The 19,324-nt window shown below is 42.9% G+C and overlaps 1 long non-coding RNA gene across 1 annotated transcript in view; it reads left to right on the top strand.

Annotated features, from left to right (window-relative positions):
• Window positions 1–805, top strand: part of LOC123156601 (uncharacterized) — a 15,645-nt gene extending 14,840 nt beyond the window's left edge. Inside the window, exon 7 of the long non-coding RNA XR_006478243.1 lies at window positions 762–805. This is a non-coding gene — a long non-coding RNA (uncharacterized lncRNA). The remainder of the gene's footprint in view (window positions 1–761) is intronic.
• The last annotated feature ends 18,519 nt before the right edge of the window (window positions 806–19,324 follow it).

Here is a 19,324-nt window from a genome sequence, read left to right as displayed (position 1 = left end):
TAGGTCACACAAATAGATTTTGGAGTGATTCTTTTTCCTGATATTTAATATTACTGTGTTTTATCATTATATTCAAAAACAGATTTTGTTATTTTAGTTTCTAACAAAAAATTCTTTGTGATAATTCTTTTTCCTATTAAAGTTTCTAACAAAAAAAATATTTATGAAAATTATTTTTTCTTTTTATGTTTCGAACAGAAAATACTATGATAATTTTAGTTGCATAAATTTTATATAATTTTAGTTTCAATAATGCTAGAGGTTTATAAAAGCTTTTTAGTTGATTCCTTTTGTTATTGGAGTTTTATAAAAGCTTTTTAGTTGATTCTTTTTGCTATTGAAGAATATTATAGTTTTGTTTAGTTGATCATAACAGAATATTATAAATGATTATTTTTAGTTCATTCTTTTTGCTATTAGTTCATTATTTTTGCTATTAGTTCATTATTTGAGCTAAATGACCCTAAAATTGAAAAGCATTACAAGTGAACTCTGAGAAGGTTGAAAGGTTGCATGGTATCATCATTTCACCCACATAGCATGTGCTAAAAAGGTGAGAGGATTACCGCAAAACTGGATGCACTTCGAGTACAAAATAGTCGAATGATCAGGGTTTCGGTCGGAAACTCATCTGTTACAAAAGGCATTTCATTTATTCACATGTAACTGCAGTGATATTCTAGATCAAAGGCATCATCATAATTGTTTTGGAGAGAAAGTTTTCACTTTTTCTTTGCTTGTGTCCTTTGCTTATTGCGCAGTTACCATGGATAATCTTCATCGTTTAACAGGCTGCTTGGGTCAGCCTTGACTTCGAAGGGAGGAATTTCATGAAGCTTTCATAATCTTCAGACATGTCTATCTTGCCCTCCGATCCCACGTGTCTCTTTTTCCTGAAAGAACTATGTGACACTTTGGCTCATCGTATGATGTATTCGCTTTCTTATCTTTTCTTTTTCTCAGTTTGGTAGACATGTCCTTCACATAGAAAACCTGCGCCACATCATTGGCTAGGACGAATGGTTCGTCTATGTACCGAAGATTGTTCAGATCCACTATAGTCATTCCGTTCTGTGGGTCTACCTGTACCCCGCCTCCTAACAGATTGACCCATTTGCACTTAAACAAAGGGACCTTAAAACCATGTCCATAGTCAAATTCCCATATGTCCACTATGTAACCATAATATGTGTCCTTTCCCCTCTTGGATGCTGCATCAAAGCGGACACCACTGTTTTGGTTGGTGCTCTTTTGATCTTGGGCGATCGTGTAAAATGCATTCCCATTTATCTCGTACCCTTTGTAAGTCATTACAGTCGAAGACGGTTCCTTCGCCAACGAGTACAACTCATTAGAAACAGTGTTGTCACCCATGAGACGTGTTTGCAACCAACTACCAAAAGTACTGATGTGTTCACATGTAATCCAGTGATCACACTGGTCCGAGTGTTTGGAGCGCAAAAGTTTCTTGTGTTCATCGACATACGGGGTCACCAAGGTAGATTTCTGTAGAACTGTGTAGTGTGCTTGAGACCAAGAATGCCCATACCTTCATATTATTGAGGCCCCTCCTAGCGTGCATTTTCCACTCAGTCTCCCCTCATACCATGATTGAGGGAGACCAACCTTCTTAAGGTCAAGAATAAAGTCAACACAAAACCCAATGACATCCTCTGTTTGATGGCCCATGGAGATGCTTCCTTCTGTCCTAGCGCGGTTAAGGACGTATTTCTTTAGGACTCTCATGAACCTCTCAAAGGGTAACATATTGTGTAGAAATACAGGGCCCAGAATGAGAATCTCGTCGACTAGATGAACTAGGACGTGCGTCATGATATCGAAGAAGGATTGTGGGAACACCAGTTCGAAACTGACAAGACATTGTGCCATATCACTCCTTAACCTTGGTAGGATTTATGGATTGATCGCCTTTCAAATGCTTGCATTTCTTTCGACATTGATGGTTGGTCGGAAGAAATCTACGATGCCCCAGGTACACATTCTTCCTGCATTTGTCCAGGTATATACTTTCGGTGTCATCTAAACAGTGCGTGCATGCGCGATATCCCTTGTTTGTCTGTCCTGAGAGGTTATTGAGAGAAGGCCAATCATTGATGGTTACAAACAGCAACACATGCAGGTCAAATCCCTCCTATTTGTGGTCATCCCACACAGGTACACCATTTCCATTCCACAGTTGTAAAATTTCTTCGTCACCGGGTTGCTTAGGTCTTTGGATGAGAACTGGCATCATAATGAACTTTCGCTTCATGCACAACCAAGGAGGAAGGTTATAGATACACAGAGTCACGGGCCAGGTGCTGTGATTGCTGCTCTGCTCCCCAAAAGGATACATAGAGACATCCGCGCTTAAACCAAACCATACGTTCCTTGTGTCACCTACAAACTCCTCCTAGTACTTTCTCTCGATTTTTCTCCACTGTGACCAGTCAGCGGGTGCTCTCAACTTCCCCTGTTTCTTACGGTCCTCTCCGTGCCATCGCATCAACTTGGCATGCTCTTTGTTTCTGAACAGGTGTTTCAACCGTGGTATTAAAGGAGCATACCACAATGCACCGCATACCGGGCATGCGTTCAACTCCTTGTACGCACCGCGGTATAGGATGCATCCATTAGGGCATGCATGTATCTTCTGCACCTCCATTCGTAGAGGGCATACGACCTTCTTTGATGTGTACGTATTGTCGGGCAATTCGTTATCCTTGGGAAGCTTCTTGTTCAATATGTTCAGTAGCTTATCAAATCCTTTGTTAGGCACACCATGCGCTGCCTTCCACTGCAGCAATTCCAGTATGGTACTGAGCTTTGTGTTGCCATATTCGCAATTGGGGTACAACCCTTTTTTGTGATCCTCTAACATGCGATCGAACTTCAGCTTCTCCTTTTCACTTTCGCATGTCTCTTTGCATCAACAATGACCTGGCGAAGATCATCATCAAGCACATCATTTCGTTCCTCTTTATCTTCAGCTTCCCCCATTGCAGCATCTTTAGCTTTCCCCGTTGCAGCATCAACGTATTCAACGGGCACATAATTGTCATCATCCTCTTCTTCTTTGTTGTCTTCCATCATAACCCCTCTTTCTCCGTACTTGGTCCAAACATTATAGTGTGGCATGAAACCCTTCTCAAGTAGGTGGATGTGAAGGGTTTTCCAGTTAGAGTAAGACTTTTTATTCTCACAGATAGGGCATGGACAATACATAAAACCATTCTGCTATGAGAAAATTATTCACGCGCTTAATATACTCGGAGGTGCGTCTGTTACCGTACATCCATTGTCGGTTCATCTCTGCGTACATCATGAATAGATAAGTGACCATATTAATAGAAGTTCATCATCACATTAAAACAAAGTACATACATAGTTCTCATTAAACAACATATAGCTCTCCAGAGCATCTAATTAAACCATACATTGAAACTATGTAAAATATTTCAATGCAACAAGAGAAGCGATCATATGCGCAACCAAGGTAAAAATTGATCCAACGGCATAACTATACCAAGCCTCGGTATGAAGGGCATATTTTCTAATCTTTCTAATCTTCAAGCGCATTGCATCCATCTTGATCTTGTGATCATCGATGACATCCGCAACATGCAACTCCAATATCATCTTCTCCTCCTAAATTTTTTTATTTTTCCTTCAAATAATTGTTTTCTTCTTCAACTAAATTTAACCTCTCGACAATAGGGTCGGTTGGAATCTCCGGTTCACATACCTCCTAGATAAAAAATCTATGTCACATTCCTCGGCATAATTGTCATAAACACTAAATGAAACTAATAGTTATAAAAGAAAATATATATACCACATCTGAATCATAGACATGACGAGGGCCGACGGAGGCGGATACCAAAACCGTCGCACTATATAATAACAAACAATAATAAGTAAGAAAACTACACAAGTATCTATCTAAATCATACAAGTAAGACCTTTTTTATTTTAGAAAAAAGATAAGATCAAGAGGCTCACCACAGTGGTGCGGGCGACGAGATCGGCGTGGGCGATCAACAACGGTGAGGATGGGGACGGGACATGACGGACCGCCAAACATAGAAAAATCTCGAGAAAAATGGAGCTTGGACAAGGAGCTTCGATAGGAGAAAGCTTAAGTGTGGCTCGGGCATTTCATCGAACACCTCATGTGCATAGGAGGTGAGCTAGAGCACCAGAAAGCTCTCCCCTCGCCGTCCAGAAAAAACAGAGCATTGGAGTGCTCTGCTCTCGGGCGAGGGGCTATATATATGCACGTCATTGGTCCCGTTCATGTCTGAAACCGGGACTAAAGGACACCCTTTGGTCCCGGGTCAAGCCACCAATCGGGACCTATGGTGGTGGGGCGCCAGGAGCGAGGCCCATTGGTCCTGGTTCGCCCCACCAACCGGGACCAAAGGGGCGAGGCGAACCGGGACCAATGCCCCCACGAGGCCCGACAGGCCCCCTGGCCTCACGAACCAGGACCTATGCCCCCATGGGTCCCGGTTCGTGACTGAACCGAGACTACTGGGCTGGCCCGGCCTGAACCAAAAGGCATGTTTTATAATAGTGCAAGCACACAATAAATCCATTATTGCCTTGCTTGTTCTCCAAATTCTCTTGGTTTCATGATTTCTGTGTCTACTTAATTGATGTGAGGATTGCTGCAGGTACTTCACAGAAGGCTTGGTATAATGAAACAACTCAATATTGCACAACATCATTTCTCATCAAAGAGATCATCCTCTCTCTACATGTGCAACCTTCTTCTCTTGCCACACCTCCTATGCTGGCATTGCATCCTCTCTGATCCCTAGTTCATTTGCCGCTTTTGCAAACATCTTTGGGAACCCTTGCTCCTCGAATTGTTCCACGAAACAATTGCTCGAGCCGTAGTCCATCTACAATCCCATTGTGAACATGTCTGATTGCATCATGGTCTCTACTTCCCCCATATGTTGTATATATTGTTTTTTTTCTCCCTTGTATGTGTGTCTTGGTAATTTCTTCAAATTAATTGCTCTTCGCAAAAGGAAAGGAGTGGTTATCTCAAAAGGGTAAGAAATGGAACCAAACAAAGACAACACTGAGAGAGGGATGAATATATTCAAAGCTTGAACATCCATTTGGAAAGCACATGTTTGTTTTAGCATTCTTCTATTTTAATTCCACTAAGTGATGAAACAAACAAATATAGATTACCCTAGCATGCAATGATGCTGCCAAATTGCACATGCCATCACACATTTCAAGAAAATGCAGCCGAACCAATGTTAACAATAACGCGGTCCCGGTGTGTAAACTCAAAATATCAGCATCCGTAGTTCCAAGCCTCACCTATGCACGGATCTTGCAGGGCCGGAAAGAGCAAGACACAATGCAGTACTGCCGTGGTCGCGGTTCGCGGTATGAACAACTCTTGGGGGTTCAGAATGTTCTATTTACATCATCTGTTCCCGATTATCCATCCATGTGGACGCTTTTGCCTAGAATCAGGTTAACATTAACCCCCGACGAAGCCCGATGCACCACTATATTGTCCGGTTCACATTGCTGACAGGACATGACCCATGTGGGGCCCATGGCACTTCATCCACCACACCATTCTGGCCGGTCAAAGGAGAGTAACCGTTTGGGATAGCTCGGTGGCACAAGAATTTGAAGACGGTTCATGGGAGCTAGCATTGCAGGAACAAACAATCTACATGAACACATGAAGACATGGAGTTTTCTGTTCCACGCATCTTGCGCGGCCGGCTACAACACTTTTTTCCGACTTTGGAGCTTGGCATATGGCGCTACTTGTCGTACCTAAGGGAGAGTTGGTAGACACTTTAGTGTTCATAAGTCATCCAGAACTGATAAAGTTCCGCAACAACCTAGAAGCAGACCAGTTCAAAAACTAGTTCACGGGCTATAATATGGTTGGTGAATCATAGCAAAAAGGTGACCTGACATCAGTAGTGTAACAATTCATGCAGGAGTAATTGTGTCCTGGAACAAAATGAAAGGGAACATCGTCAATGTAGCAATAGCGGGTGGGACAATGTACTTTTCCAAATCAAAAGAAAAGTTGTATCCATGCAATACGTTTTATTAATTTTGGCTGAGACTTCATTACATGCGAGACAAGGTTGGAAGCAAATATACACGTGGATGTGCCACAACTGAGGGTATATGTGTACCCATGTGAATTATGTTGATGCAGCACTTGACTCCATCCGGTCATGACCATACATACTCCTACTCTAGTAATATAATATCTTTCATGCAGACCTTCATACATATGATCTGCATTAAAGCCATCCACTTCCTCCTCCTTTGTCTTCTATCGCACGACGAGTCTCCTTGTATTGAAGCACATGCTTGACTTCAACTAATATAGCTAGCTGCAAGCCTGCAATACCCTTTCTTAGCCCCCTCATTTGCATATCAATCTCCAACCTGAGTGCGTCAATCATCATCAAATAATCTGCTCACAACATGAAGTGTGTAATTCAGGGGATTGGGGCACCAGGGGTGACACATGTATCTCAACAAAGGGAAGTTCTCTTTATTATCTAGGCATGAGATGTACGGGGAATTAAAGAGTCGCTTGGGATGTTAAGTCTTCTAGTAGAAGGGAGACCGCATGTTACAATGTGACATGCTTCCTGAGCTGTGACCTGGAGTGTAGCCGCTTAACCCAAGATGGTGGAACAGGTATGAAGGATACACGTGCTAAGCTCAAGAGAGTAAGATGGCTAATTTATCGCTATATACAAGCTGGTGGTACTTTGGATGCCTTCTCCAATCTTGTTGCTAGTTGAAAGCAAGTATTGTTGTCTTAGTTCGCTCATCAAGGCAAAATAGTTTAAAATCAAAAAAATGGTTATTTGCTTTCAGCATTAGAGAGGAAAAAAAGGGGTATTTTCTTGTGTTCTAGCATTAGTGGTTTGTTCCTTGAATTAATGCGTTAGTCATTTAAGACCCCAAAAAGATTTGACATGAATAAAAAACTCCAAAATAAAATAAAATATGTTCGCACAATGTATTGTCATTTCCTTAGTCCTTTGATAAACAACAAAAAATAAATAAATAAATACATAGCCAGTCCCAAACCCGGTAAAAGTAGGAGGGGAAACCCTATGTTCATCGAGGGGAAAGTGTTGTATTAACTCAGCGATTAAATACTCGAAATGATGAAACGTTCAATTAACAAAGAAGAAAAATGACTCCAAAATTCGAGTCAAAGAGGATTCTCGATTGGGCCGCAGCTATAAATAAATTGAGTATTGACGAAAATTCATTTTGTTCGGTGATTACATGCACCATTTGAGCATTTTTGATAATTTCTTTCATTCATTATTTAACATATATTTTCTCCGGATTTTATTTCATATTTCTGTTCAGTGGCCTGGAGTATGCTCAGTGGCCCTGAATCCCAAATGTCACTTGTTTTGTGGTGGTCGCCCATTTTCAAGCACTTCTGCTTGATTAGCCATCATGATTTATATTGCCGATCCAGAGGGGAGTCATTTTTGCCTGGTCGTAAAGTATTTTTTTCATATATGAATGTTGTGTTTGCTAAAAGAAATAGACTTTGGGCCTGTTGGTTTCTCCAGGTGGCGGCGACGATACTATTTATATAAGTTAGCAACCTAAATGATGGTGGTAGCTTATTATTTGGCACTGCAGGCCAAGTGACCCCAAAGCATTTCCCAACCAGACACTGTAGACACTGTAGGTTCTCTCTGCTCCTTTTGCATTCCTTTCTTCCATCCATCTAAAGAACCCGCGATGCCAGCTTACCTTTCTTGTAGGGAAAAACAAACATCTGTACCCTTTGTTTTCATTCAGCTTCAGCAACACCACCTATAACATATGCACCGGTAACATCTGCACGGGTAGCAGCTAGCACCCGTGCAGTATGGGCACCACGACCAACTTATTTTTGCGAGTTTTGAGATCACCGTGAGCAAATTAATGCTTCAGCCCTAGGCTCCCAACATACACAGGAAGCTGCTACCGGTGAAGCAATGATGCCACCAGTGTGCTACTTGTTTGTGCAAGTCTTGAGACCATAACAAGCAAACTAATGTAAATTTAAACCTAGCTACTTGTTCTATGTACAAACATCCGATGGCAACAGATAGCAGAGCTTCGCGCCGCTCGCTCTTGAACGGAGAACCAATGGGCACGACCGAATCTCACCTGATCCAGCAATCTCCAGGCATAACATACTCAGGGCCGTTGAAGGGCCTGTGTGAGTTGTGCGCTCGCACAGGGCCCCCAAATCCCTGGGCCCCACAATTTGGTCCATATATGTAAGTCCTAACATACTCAGGGCTTTCGTGGGCCTAGTCCGCTCATGGCCGCGAGGCATAGGAGCTGCCCCTCATTGCGTGGATCGATCCTAGCGATCGTAGACGAAACGGCAACCCCAGCGTAGCAAATGCACATACTCCGTAACTTCCGTTTCTTATTCCCTAATCGCTTGGCTTTCCATCTCATCTTTGCTTCGACTGAATCGGCGACGATCGCTTTGCAGCCAGGCGACGGGCGGAACAGGAGGAAGCGGAACTGCACGAAAACTTGCGAGCGCGAGACGCTACCGTGCCGGTGGCCGGCTGACACTGCCATGCCGCCTAACAGGAACAGAAGACAAAGACCATTTGGTGCCCGGGGCCCTGCGCTGTACGATCCTCCCTTTTCTTGGTCTTCATACAAACTGCAAAGTTCTATTAAGATTGTACTGATATGTTTTGGAACATCTTTTTGTCTAGTTGTTTAAGTTCAGAAGTTGTCACATATTCAAGAATTTCAGTAGTTGCTCGTCCTGTTGTCGAAGTCCAAAATCAAGGTTCTTTCTGATTCTAACTAACTATCTATACAAGCCTACATTTCATGTGAGCTCATCTGTTCAAATGCATTGATATTATTTTTGTTTGGTGGTTCGTAAACAGAAACAATCATGGTTTCTAGTTCTAGAAGAAAGTACGATTCTCGTGCCTTAATGCGTAAGAAGAAAGAGAAATTAGAGATGAAGATATAATTAAATATTGCATTTCAATAAACACAAGACGAATGCCACTTTCCAATAGAGCTTGAGGTCAGTTTATTGTTTTTAGTATTTTGCATTGATATTTGAGAATTTTCTAAACATTATTTGAAATAAAATAAATTTAATTATACAGTTAAGTGATTATGCTTGAGTTATGATATTTAAAAAAAATACCAGGGCCCCATTTTGGTTTTCGCACTGTGGCCCCGAGTTCCTAGAGATGGCCCGAACACGCCAATGGGAGATCACCGACGGGGCCTTCCGGAACCCGCCACTCTGGCTAGATCAGGAAGGACAGAAGTGAGGCAAATCTTCGTCTTGGCGCAAGATGAGCCCTAGGACCGCAGCCTTTATTCGAGCACACCAGCAGGCCCCCACACCGTTGGTCGGAGCAACATCCGAGAAGGCAGCCGCAGTACACGACCACGCTGCGCACCACCCGCCCTGAAGACGTCGCTCCGGCTTCAGGCCATGGCTACAAGCATCACCGCGTGGAGCAGCGGAGCAGCGCCGGCCCCGCGCTCGAGAACGGTGACCGAGAGGTCCTGGCGCCGCCGCACCGCCAGGACCTTGCCCGGCGACGTCTCCGCCGGCGGTGACATGAAAGGGAGGCGCGGGGTGGCTTGCTCGAGCCCACAGGGGCGCCCCCGTGCGGCCCAGCCCAGCCGCACGTGAGCTGGACCGGGAGACGAAAAGGGCCTGACTAGAGCTCCTCCGCTGGGGGAGAGCCGGTGAAGATGGCGCCGAGCTTTGGGATGGATGGAGAGAGGACGTCGAGAGGGTCCCGGATCTGTGTTTGGCTGGGCCGAAGGTGGCCGGAGGAGGGAGATCAACCGCTGGCGGCGACGGTCCCTGCACGAGCGCGAGATGGGAACTAGAAATGCTGTTAAACCTAGTTCTCCATAAACTCCATGGTTATGATGTTTTCTGCGAGATGCAAAACAGAACATATGTGCTACACGGATTCATATCGCATGTCGCATCGCTTAGAAACTCATAGATTTTAAAAAATGTAAAATTAACATAATTAGGACAAAAACTCGGTAAGCTCTTGTTTAGTCCCATCACATTAGCAAGTTCAAGAAACAGACTATTATAATGAACATCAGAACCAGTTCAAAAGGATGATTTGCTCGGATAACCATATCTTTTATAGGAACAAGGCAGTCTCAGTCGGTTTCAGGGAAATAATATCTGGAATAAGAAATGACTATATAGTCAGAAATTTTCCAATGGAAGCCCAATAGAGATATACATATTTCTTACTAAAACCTAACAAGCATCCCCAGTTCCTTGATCCCAATGTACCCGTCACATCGGTCCCCTTCACATCCCACAACGTGTGCTTTCCTGGGCATCCTACTGCATGCATGCAAGATGCCAATCCCCAATCCTCTTATTGTTTCGCTTCAAAAATTGTGATGGCTACAGACATGTGTGGATAGTGGACTATAGTGCAAATATACGGTGTGGCAGCTCGAATGCTTCCCCATCTACGTTGCAGTATTAGTGGCTAATAGCATCCTTTTCCTTGCTTGTACCGAGTTCACTGCAAATGATTCTAAGGACATCAACGTATGTGCTAATTAAGCGGTACATCGAAGATACTAAACCATATGTTGCTCTTTCTTTCCCTAGGGCTCCCAGCCTATAGCCTCAAGATGGATAGCTCTTGCAAAGAAACAAGGAGAGAACACCGGTCATGATCTTGATATGCAGTCAAACTTTCTGATCACGTCTTGGATACTCTAAAAACAACGGTTACAATGTTAAGTGGTACATAACATAGGCCACAAATCCAGCAACTCACACTCTTCAGTTATACTCCCTCCCCCCGGAAATACTTGTCATTGAAATAGATGTATCTAGATGTATTTTAGTTCTAGATACATTCATTTTAATCCATTTTGATGACAAGTATTTCCAGACGGAGGGAGTAGTTTTTTAGCACACGATGAAAGAATAGGAAGAGTACACATTGGCAGACATATATGGTTCGGTCCTGCACATGCAACTACGCTAAATACAGTGCACTCCCGCCTGTCATCCACATCCACCATATATAAACATAGATTAGGTGAAATTAATCATACGAGGATAAATTCTTGCTTATGTAAAGATTGGAGTACATATATAATAGGCTGGCAACAGAGAAATTGTGTGCCAGGTTGTTACCAGCCCTTCCTCTGACAAAACTAGATAGCCTCATCTCGTGGGGCCCAGCACAGAAGGTTCCAGAAGCAAACGGTACATATGGGAAGAGAGCCATGGGATGGGCGGCTAGCATGGAACGAAGACTTCGGCCAAGAATTTGCATGAATTGGGTGTTATCTTCTTCCCGGCTGCAGAATAGAAATAGGACAGCTGACCCGCGACAAGCCAGAGGACCCGCGACAAGCCAGAGGATGGCCACACAATGCCTCCCACCGGCTGTGTGACCAGTTCTAGACTGAGCAGCCCGGGATTGCACGAGTGTGTGGGAGCAAGCTTGAGGGGAAGGTGAAATTCTACATCTGGCCCTTGCTGCGGAATAGAAATAGGACAGCCGACCCACTGCAAGCCAAAGGATGGCCGCACAATGCGTCCTACCGGCTGTGTGACCAGGAGCCAGTGGCTGCTGAGCATCTCACGTTGCGATACTTCTATGCAAGAGAGGTTTGACACCTCTTCCAGGGTACCAATGACAGTATGTGCAACGTTGTGCACTCGGCAACTTCAGTTTCAGATTGGTGGAATAGGCTCTATATGCAACGAGGTGCGCCAACGAGGAGAGGCCTATTGAGGAGTGACCCTAACGTCTTATAATGATTGGCATCACTAGTAGAAAACAGGGCTTTGTTTCGGGCCTGGCCAGCCCATTAGTCCCGGTTCTTCATGAACCGGGACCCATCGGGGGCATTAGACCCGGTTCATGAGCCCAGGGGGCCAGCCGGGGCCTCGTGGGCATTGGTCCCGGTTTGTCTTGACCCATTTGTCCCTGTTCTAGGCACGAACCGGGACCAATGGGCCGCGCTCCTGGCCCACGTCCATTGGTACTAGTTCGTGCCTTGAACCGGTATAGAAGGTGGGGCTTTAGTCGCGGTTTATGCCATGAACCGGGACAAATAATTTGCCTATATATACCCATCGCGGCGGCAGAGCACTCTGTTTTTTCTGGCGAGCGAGGGGAGGGCATTTGGGTGCTCTAGCTCACCTCCTATGCACATGAGGTGTTCTATGAAATGCCCGAGCCACATTAGTTAAGCTTTCTCCTCTCGAAGCTTGAGCTCGGAGCTCCATTTTTACCGTGATTTGTCTAGATTTAGCGGTCCGTCACCCCCCGTCCTCATTTTCACCGCCGTTGATTGCCCGCGCCGATATCGTCGCCGGCACCACTGTGGTGAGCCCCTTGTTCTTATCCTATTTTTGAATTTTCAACTTTAGATAGAGACTTGTCTGTTTTTCTTACTTTAGATAGATACTTGTCTGATTTTCTTACTTTTGACACACATATCTATATATAATGCACACAGATGAACCGACGATGGATGTATGGTGACAGACACACCTCCGAGTACATTAAGGGCGTGCATAATTTTCTCGAAGTAGCTGAGGCAAACTAGCAGAATGGTTTTATGTGTTGTGCATGCCCTAAATGTGGGAATAAGAAGTCTTACTCCGACCAAAAAATCCTTCACACCCACCTGCTTTACAAGGGTTTCATGCCACACTATAATGTTTTGACGAGGCACGGAGAAATAGGGGTTTATGATGGAAGACGGCGAAGAAGAAGAGGATGATGACAACTATGTGCCCCCTGAATATGGTGATGCTGCAACGAGGGGAGCTGCTGAAGATCAAGAGGAACCAGACGATGTGCCCAATGATGCTGCAACGGCGGAAGCTACTGAAGATCAAGAGGAACCAGACGATGTGCCCGATGATGATGATCTCCGCCGGGCCATTGTCGATGCAAAGACGCAATGTGAAAGTCAAAAGGAGAAGCTGAAGTTCGATCGCATGTTAGACGATCACAAAAAAGGGTTGTACCCCAATTGCGAAGATGGCAACACAAAGCTGGGTACCGTACTAGAATTGCTGCAGTGGAAGGCAGAGAATGTTGTGCCTGACAAAGGATTTGAGAAGCGACTGAAAATATTGAAGAAGAAGCTTCCAAAGGATAACGAATTGCCCGACAGTACGTACGGAGCAAAGAAGGTCGTATGCCCTCTAGGATTGGAGGTGCAGAAGATACATGCATGCCCTAATGACTGCATCCTCTACCGTGGTACGTACACGGATTTGAATGCATGCTCGGTATGCGGTGCATTGCGGTATAAGATCAGACAAGATGACCCTGGTGATGTTGACAGCGAGACCCACAGGAAGAGGGTTCCTGCGAAGGTGATGTGGTATGCTCCTATAATACCACGGTTGAAACGACTGTTCAGAAACAAAGAGCATGCCAAGTTGATGCGATGGAACAGTGAGGACCGTAAGAAAGATGGGAAGTTGAGAGCACCCGCTGATGGGTCGCAGTGGAGAAAAATCGAGAGAGAGTACAGGGCTGAGTTTGCACGTGACCCAAGGAACGTATGGTTTGGTTTAAGCGAGATGGCATTAATCCTTTCGGGGAGTGGAGCAGCAATCACAGCACCTGGCCCGTGACTCTATGTATGTATAACCTTCCTCCTTGGATGTGCATGAAGCAGAAGTTCATTATGATGCCAGTTCTCATCCAAGGCCCTAAGCAACCTGAGAACGACATTGATGTGTACCTAAGGCCATTAGTTGAAGAACTTTTATATCTGTGGAATGGAAACGGTGTACGTGTGTGTGGAATGGGCACAAATAGGAGGAATTTCACCTGCACGCGTTGCTGTTTGTAACCATCAACGATAGGCCCGCTCTCAGTAACCTTTCAGGACAAACAAACAAGGGATACCGCGCATGCACGCACTGTTTAGCTGACACCGAAAGTATATAACTGGACAAATGCAGGAAGAATGTGTACCTGGGCCATCGTCGATTTCTTCTGACCAACCATCAATGTCGAAAGAAAGGCAAGCATTTCAAAGGCGGGGCAGATCACCGGATGAAGCCCGCCATGCTTAACGGTGATCACATACTTGCTATGGTCAATGATTTAAAAGTAATCTTTGGAAGACCTAGAGGTCCGCTCTTTGATCAACGTGATGCACGTGACGAAGAACCTTTGCGTGAACCTGCTAGGCTTCTTGGGCATGTATGGGAAGACAACAGATACAGCTGAGGCACGGGAGGACCTGCAACGTTTGCATGAAAAAGTCGGCATGCCTCCGAAGCAGTATGAAGGTCCTACCAGCTACGCTCTTACCAAAGAAGAGAAAGAAATCTTCTTTGAATGCCTGCTTAGTATGAAGGTCCCGACTGGCTTCTCATCGAATATAAAGGGAATAATAAACATGACAGAGAAAAAGTTCCAAAACCTAAAGTCTCATGACTGCCACGTGATTATGATGCAACTGCTTCCGATTGCATTGATGGGGCTTCTACTGGAAAACATCTGATTAGCCATTGTGAAGCTATGTGCATTCCTCAATGCAATCTCTCACAAGGTGATCAATCCAGAAACCATACCAAGGTAAGGAGTGATGTGGTGCATTGTCTTGTCAGTTTCGAGTTGGTTGATACGTCTTCAACGTATCTATAATTTTTTATTGTTCCATGCTATTATATTACCTCTTAACGATGTTTATGGGCTTTCCTTGACACTTTTATATCATTTTTGGGACTAACCTACTAACCGGAGGCCCAACCCGTATTGCTGTTTTTTTGCCTATTTCAGTGTTTCGAAGGAATGGAATGTCAAACGGAGTCCAAACGGAATGAAACCTTCGGGAGAATGATTTTTGGAACGAATGTAATCCAGAGGACTTGGAGTGCAAGTCAATAAGCTGCCGAGGCGGCCACGAGGTTGGAGGGCGCCCCCCTACTGGGCGCCCCCCCTATCTCGTCGGCTCCTCGGGCGTCGACCGACGTACTTATTCCTCCTATATATACGCACGTACCCCGAAAACATCAGGGGCGACCACGAAAAGCTATTTCCACCACCCTAACCTTCTATATCCGCAAGATCCCATCTTGGAGCCGTCGCCGGCGCTCCGCCGGAGGGGGAATCCACCACAGAGGGCCTCTACATCAACTACAAAGCCTCTCCGATGAGTTGTGAGTAGTTTAACATAGACCTTCGGGTCCATAGTTATTAGCTAGATGGCTTCTTCTCTCTCTTTGATTCTCAATACAAAGTTCACCTTCCTCTTGTTGGAGATCTATCCGATGTAACTCTTTTTGCGGTGTGTTTGTCGAGATCCGATGAATTGTGGGTTTATGATCTAGTTTATCTATGAGAAATATTTGAATCTCCTCTGAATTTTTTTATGTGTGATTAAGTTATCTTTGAAAGTCTCTTCGAATTATCAGTTTGGTTTGGCCTACAAGATTGATCTTTCTTGTAATGGGAGAAGTGCTTAGCTTTGGGTTCAATCTTGCGGTGTCCTTTCCCAGTGACAGCAGGGGCAGCAAGGCACGTATTGTATTGTTGCCATCGAGGATAAAAAGATGGGGTTTATATCATATTGCATGAGTTTATCCCTCTACATCATGTCATCTTTCTTAAAGCGTTACTCTGTTCTTATGAACTTAATACTCTAGATGCATGCTGGATAGCGGTCGATGTGTGGAGTAATAGTAGTAGATGCAGGCAGGAGTTGGTCTACTTGTCACGGACGTGATGCCTATATACATGATCATGCCTAGATAATCTCATAATTATTCACTTTTCTATCAATTGCTCGACAGTAATTTGTTCACCCACCGTAATACTTATGCTATCTCGAGAGAAGCCACTAGTGAAACCTATGGCCCCGGGTCTATCTTTTGTCATATAAGCTTTCAATCTACTTTTATTTGCATCTTTACTTTTCCAATCTATATTAAAAAATACCAAAAATATATTTATCTTATCATATTATCTCTATCAGATCTCACTTCCGCAAGTGGCCGTGAAGGGATTGACAACCCCTTTATCGTGTTGGTTGCGAGTTCTTTGTTTGTTTGTGTAGGTGTGTGGGACTTGTGAGGAGCCTCCTACTGGATTGATACCTTGGTTCTAAAAAACTGAGGGAAATACTTACGCTATTGTGCTGCATCACCCTTTTATCTGCAAGGAAAACCAACGCAAGCTCAAGACGTAGCAAGAAGGATTTCTGGCGCTGTTACCAGGGAGATCTTCGCTCATGTCAAGACATACCAAGTTCCCATCACAAATTCATCTCCCTCGCATTTACATTATTTGCCATTTGCCTCTCGTTTTCCTCTCCCCCACTCCACCCTTCCCGTTTTGTTCGCCCTTTCTTTCCCAATCTTCTTCTTTGTTCTCTCTTTCGCTTGCCTTTTTCTGTTTGCTTGTGTGCTGGATTACTTGTCGCCATGGCGCAAGATAATACCAAATTGTGTGATTTCTCCAATACCAATAATAATGATTTCCTTAGTACTCCGACTGCTCCTCTTAATGATGTTGAGTCTTGTGAAATCAATGTTGCTTTGCTGAATCTTGTTATGAAAGATCAATTCTCTGGCCTTCCTAGTGAAGATGCCGCTACCCATCTAAACAACTTTGTTGATTTATGTGAGATGCAAAATAAAAAAGATACGGATAATGATATTGTTAAACTGAAGTTATTTCCGTTTTCACTTAGAGATCGTGCTAAAGTTTGGTTTTCGTCCTTGCCTAAAAATAGTATTGATTCTTGGAACAAGTGCAAAGATGCTTTTATCTCTAAGTATTTTCCTCCCGCTAAGATCATCTCCCTTAGGAACGATATTATGAATTTTAAACAACTTGATCATGAGCTTGTTGCCCAATATTGGGAAAGAATGAAATTGATGATTCACAATTTCCCTACTAATGGTTTGAATTTATGGATGATCATACAAAATTTTTATGCCGGATTGAATTTTGCTTCTAGTAATCTTTTAGATTCGGCCGCCGGAGGCACGTTTATGGAAATCACCTTAAGAGAAGCTACAAAACTCCTTGATAATATCATGGCTAATTATTCTCAATGGCACACCGAGCGATCTACTAGTAAAAAAATGCATGCTATAGAAAAAATTAATGTTTTGAGTGGAAAGATGGATGAACTTATGAGACTGTTTGCTACTAAGAGGGATCCTATTGGTCCCAATGATATGCCTTTATCTACCTTGATTGAGAATAATAATGAATCTATGGATCTAAATTTTGTTGGTAGGAATAATTTTGGCAACAATGCTTATAGAGGAAACTTTAATTCTAGACCATTCCCTAGTAATTCCTCTAATAATTATGGAAATTTCTACAATAATTCTTATGGTAATTTTAATAAGATGCCCTCTGATTTTGAAAATAGTGTGAAAGAATTTATGGTCTCTCAAAAGAATTTTAATACCTTGCTTGAAGAAAAATTGCTTAAAGTTGACGATTTGGCTAGGAACGTTGATAGACTTTTGCTTGAAGTTGATTCTTTGAAACCTAGATCTACTACACTCCTAAGCATGATATCAATGAGTCTCTCAAAGCTATGAGAAGTTCCATTGAGGGGTGCAAATAAAGAACCGCTAGATTGCGTGCTAAGAAAGATTGCTTTGTTAAAGCGTGTTCTTCTAGTTTCCATGAAAATAATTATGAAGATCTTAAAATTATTGATGTGTCTCCTATTGGATCTTTGTTTTGCAATATGAATCTTAATAATGATGGGACTGGAGATGAGTCAACTTTAGTTAAAAGGCATCCCAATAACTCAGAGTTTTTTGATCTTGATGCTAAATTTGGTAATAGTGGGATTGGAGAGGTCAAGACTTTAAATAGCATTGAACCCACTATTTTGGATTTCAAGGAATTTAATTATGATAATTGTTCTTTAGTAGATTGTATTTCCTTGTTGCAATCCGTGTTGAATTCTCCTCATGCTTATAGTCAAAATAAAGCCCTTACCAAACATATTGTTGATGCCTTGATGCAATCTTTTGATGAAAAACTTAATTTGGAAGTTCCTATACCTAGAGAACTTAATGATGAGTGGGAACCTACTATAAAGATTAAAATTACAGATCATGAGTGTTATGATTTATGTGATTTGGGTGCTAGTGTTTCCACGATTCCGAAAACTTTATGTGATATTCTAGGTTTCCATGATCTTGATGATTGCTCTTTAAATTTGCACCTTGCGGATTCCACCATTAAAAAGCCAATGGGAAGGATGAATGATGTTATCATTGTTGCAAATAGAAATTTGGTGCCCGTAGATTTTATCGTTCTTGATATAGATTGCAATCTTTCTTGTCCTATTATTCTTGGTAGACCTTTCCTTAGAACGATTGGCGCGATTATTGATATGAAGGAAGGGAATATTAGATTCCAATTTCCTTTAAGGAAAGGCATGGAGCACTTTCCAAGATAGAAAATTAAATTACCTTATGAATCTATCATGCGAGCTACTTATGAATCAAGTGTCAAAGATGGCACTACATAGATCTATCCTCGATTTTATGCCTAGCTATGGGCATTAAACGATAGCGCTAGTTGGGAGGCAACCCAATTTTATTTGTGTTTTTTCCTGTTTATTAATAAATTTTGCATCTATCTTCTGTTTAGATGTGTTTTCATGTTTTATTTAGTGTATGTGCCAAGTAGAACCTATACGATAACCTATGGTATGAGTTAATTTGATTCTGCTGAAAAACAGAAACTTTGTGCTCACAAGAAAGAAATCAATAAATCACAGAAACGTGCTTTTGCGTTGATTCTTTTTGCTGTAGATCAATAGACAAATTTTCTAAGACTTCCTATTTTGGTAGGGTTTTTGCAGTTCCGGAAGTATTCAAAAGTTACATATTACTACAGACTATTCTGTTTTTGACAGATTCTGCCTTTCGTGTGTTGTTTTCTTATTTTGATGGATCTTTGGCTAGTACGTAAGGGTATGAATCATAGGGAACTTGGAATACAGTAGGTTTAACACCAATATAAATAAAGAATGAGTTCATTACAGTACCTTATGTCGTGGTTTTTCTTTCTTTCACTAACAGAGCTTATGAGATTTCCTGTTAAGTTTTGTGTTGTGAAGTTTTCAAGTTTTGGGTAAAGATTTGATGGACTATGGAATAAGGAGTGGAAAGAGCCTAAGCTTGGGTATGCCCATGGCACCCCAGGATATTCAAGAATAGCCAAAAGTCTAAGCTTGTGGATGCCCCGGGAAGGCATCCCCTCTTTCG

The sequence above is a fragment of the Triticum aestivum genome, chromosome 7B (genome assembly GCF_018294505.1).
Source record: "Triticum aestivum cultivar Chinese Spring chromosome 7B, IWGSC CS RefSeq v2.1, whole genome shotgun sequence".
In the NCBI taxonomy this organism is placed as follows: domain Eukaryota; kingdom Viridiplantae; phylum Streptophyta; class Magnoliopsida; order Poales; family Poaceae; genus Triticum; species Triticum aestivum.
This window is presented reverse-complemented; position numbering and strand designations above follow the sequence as displayed.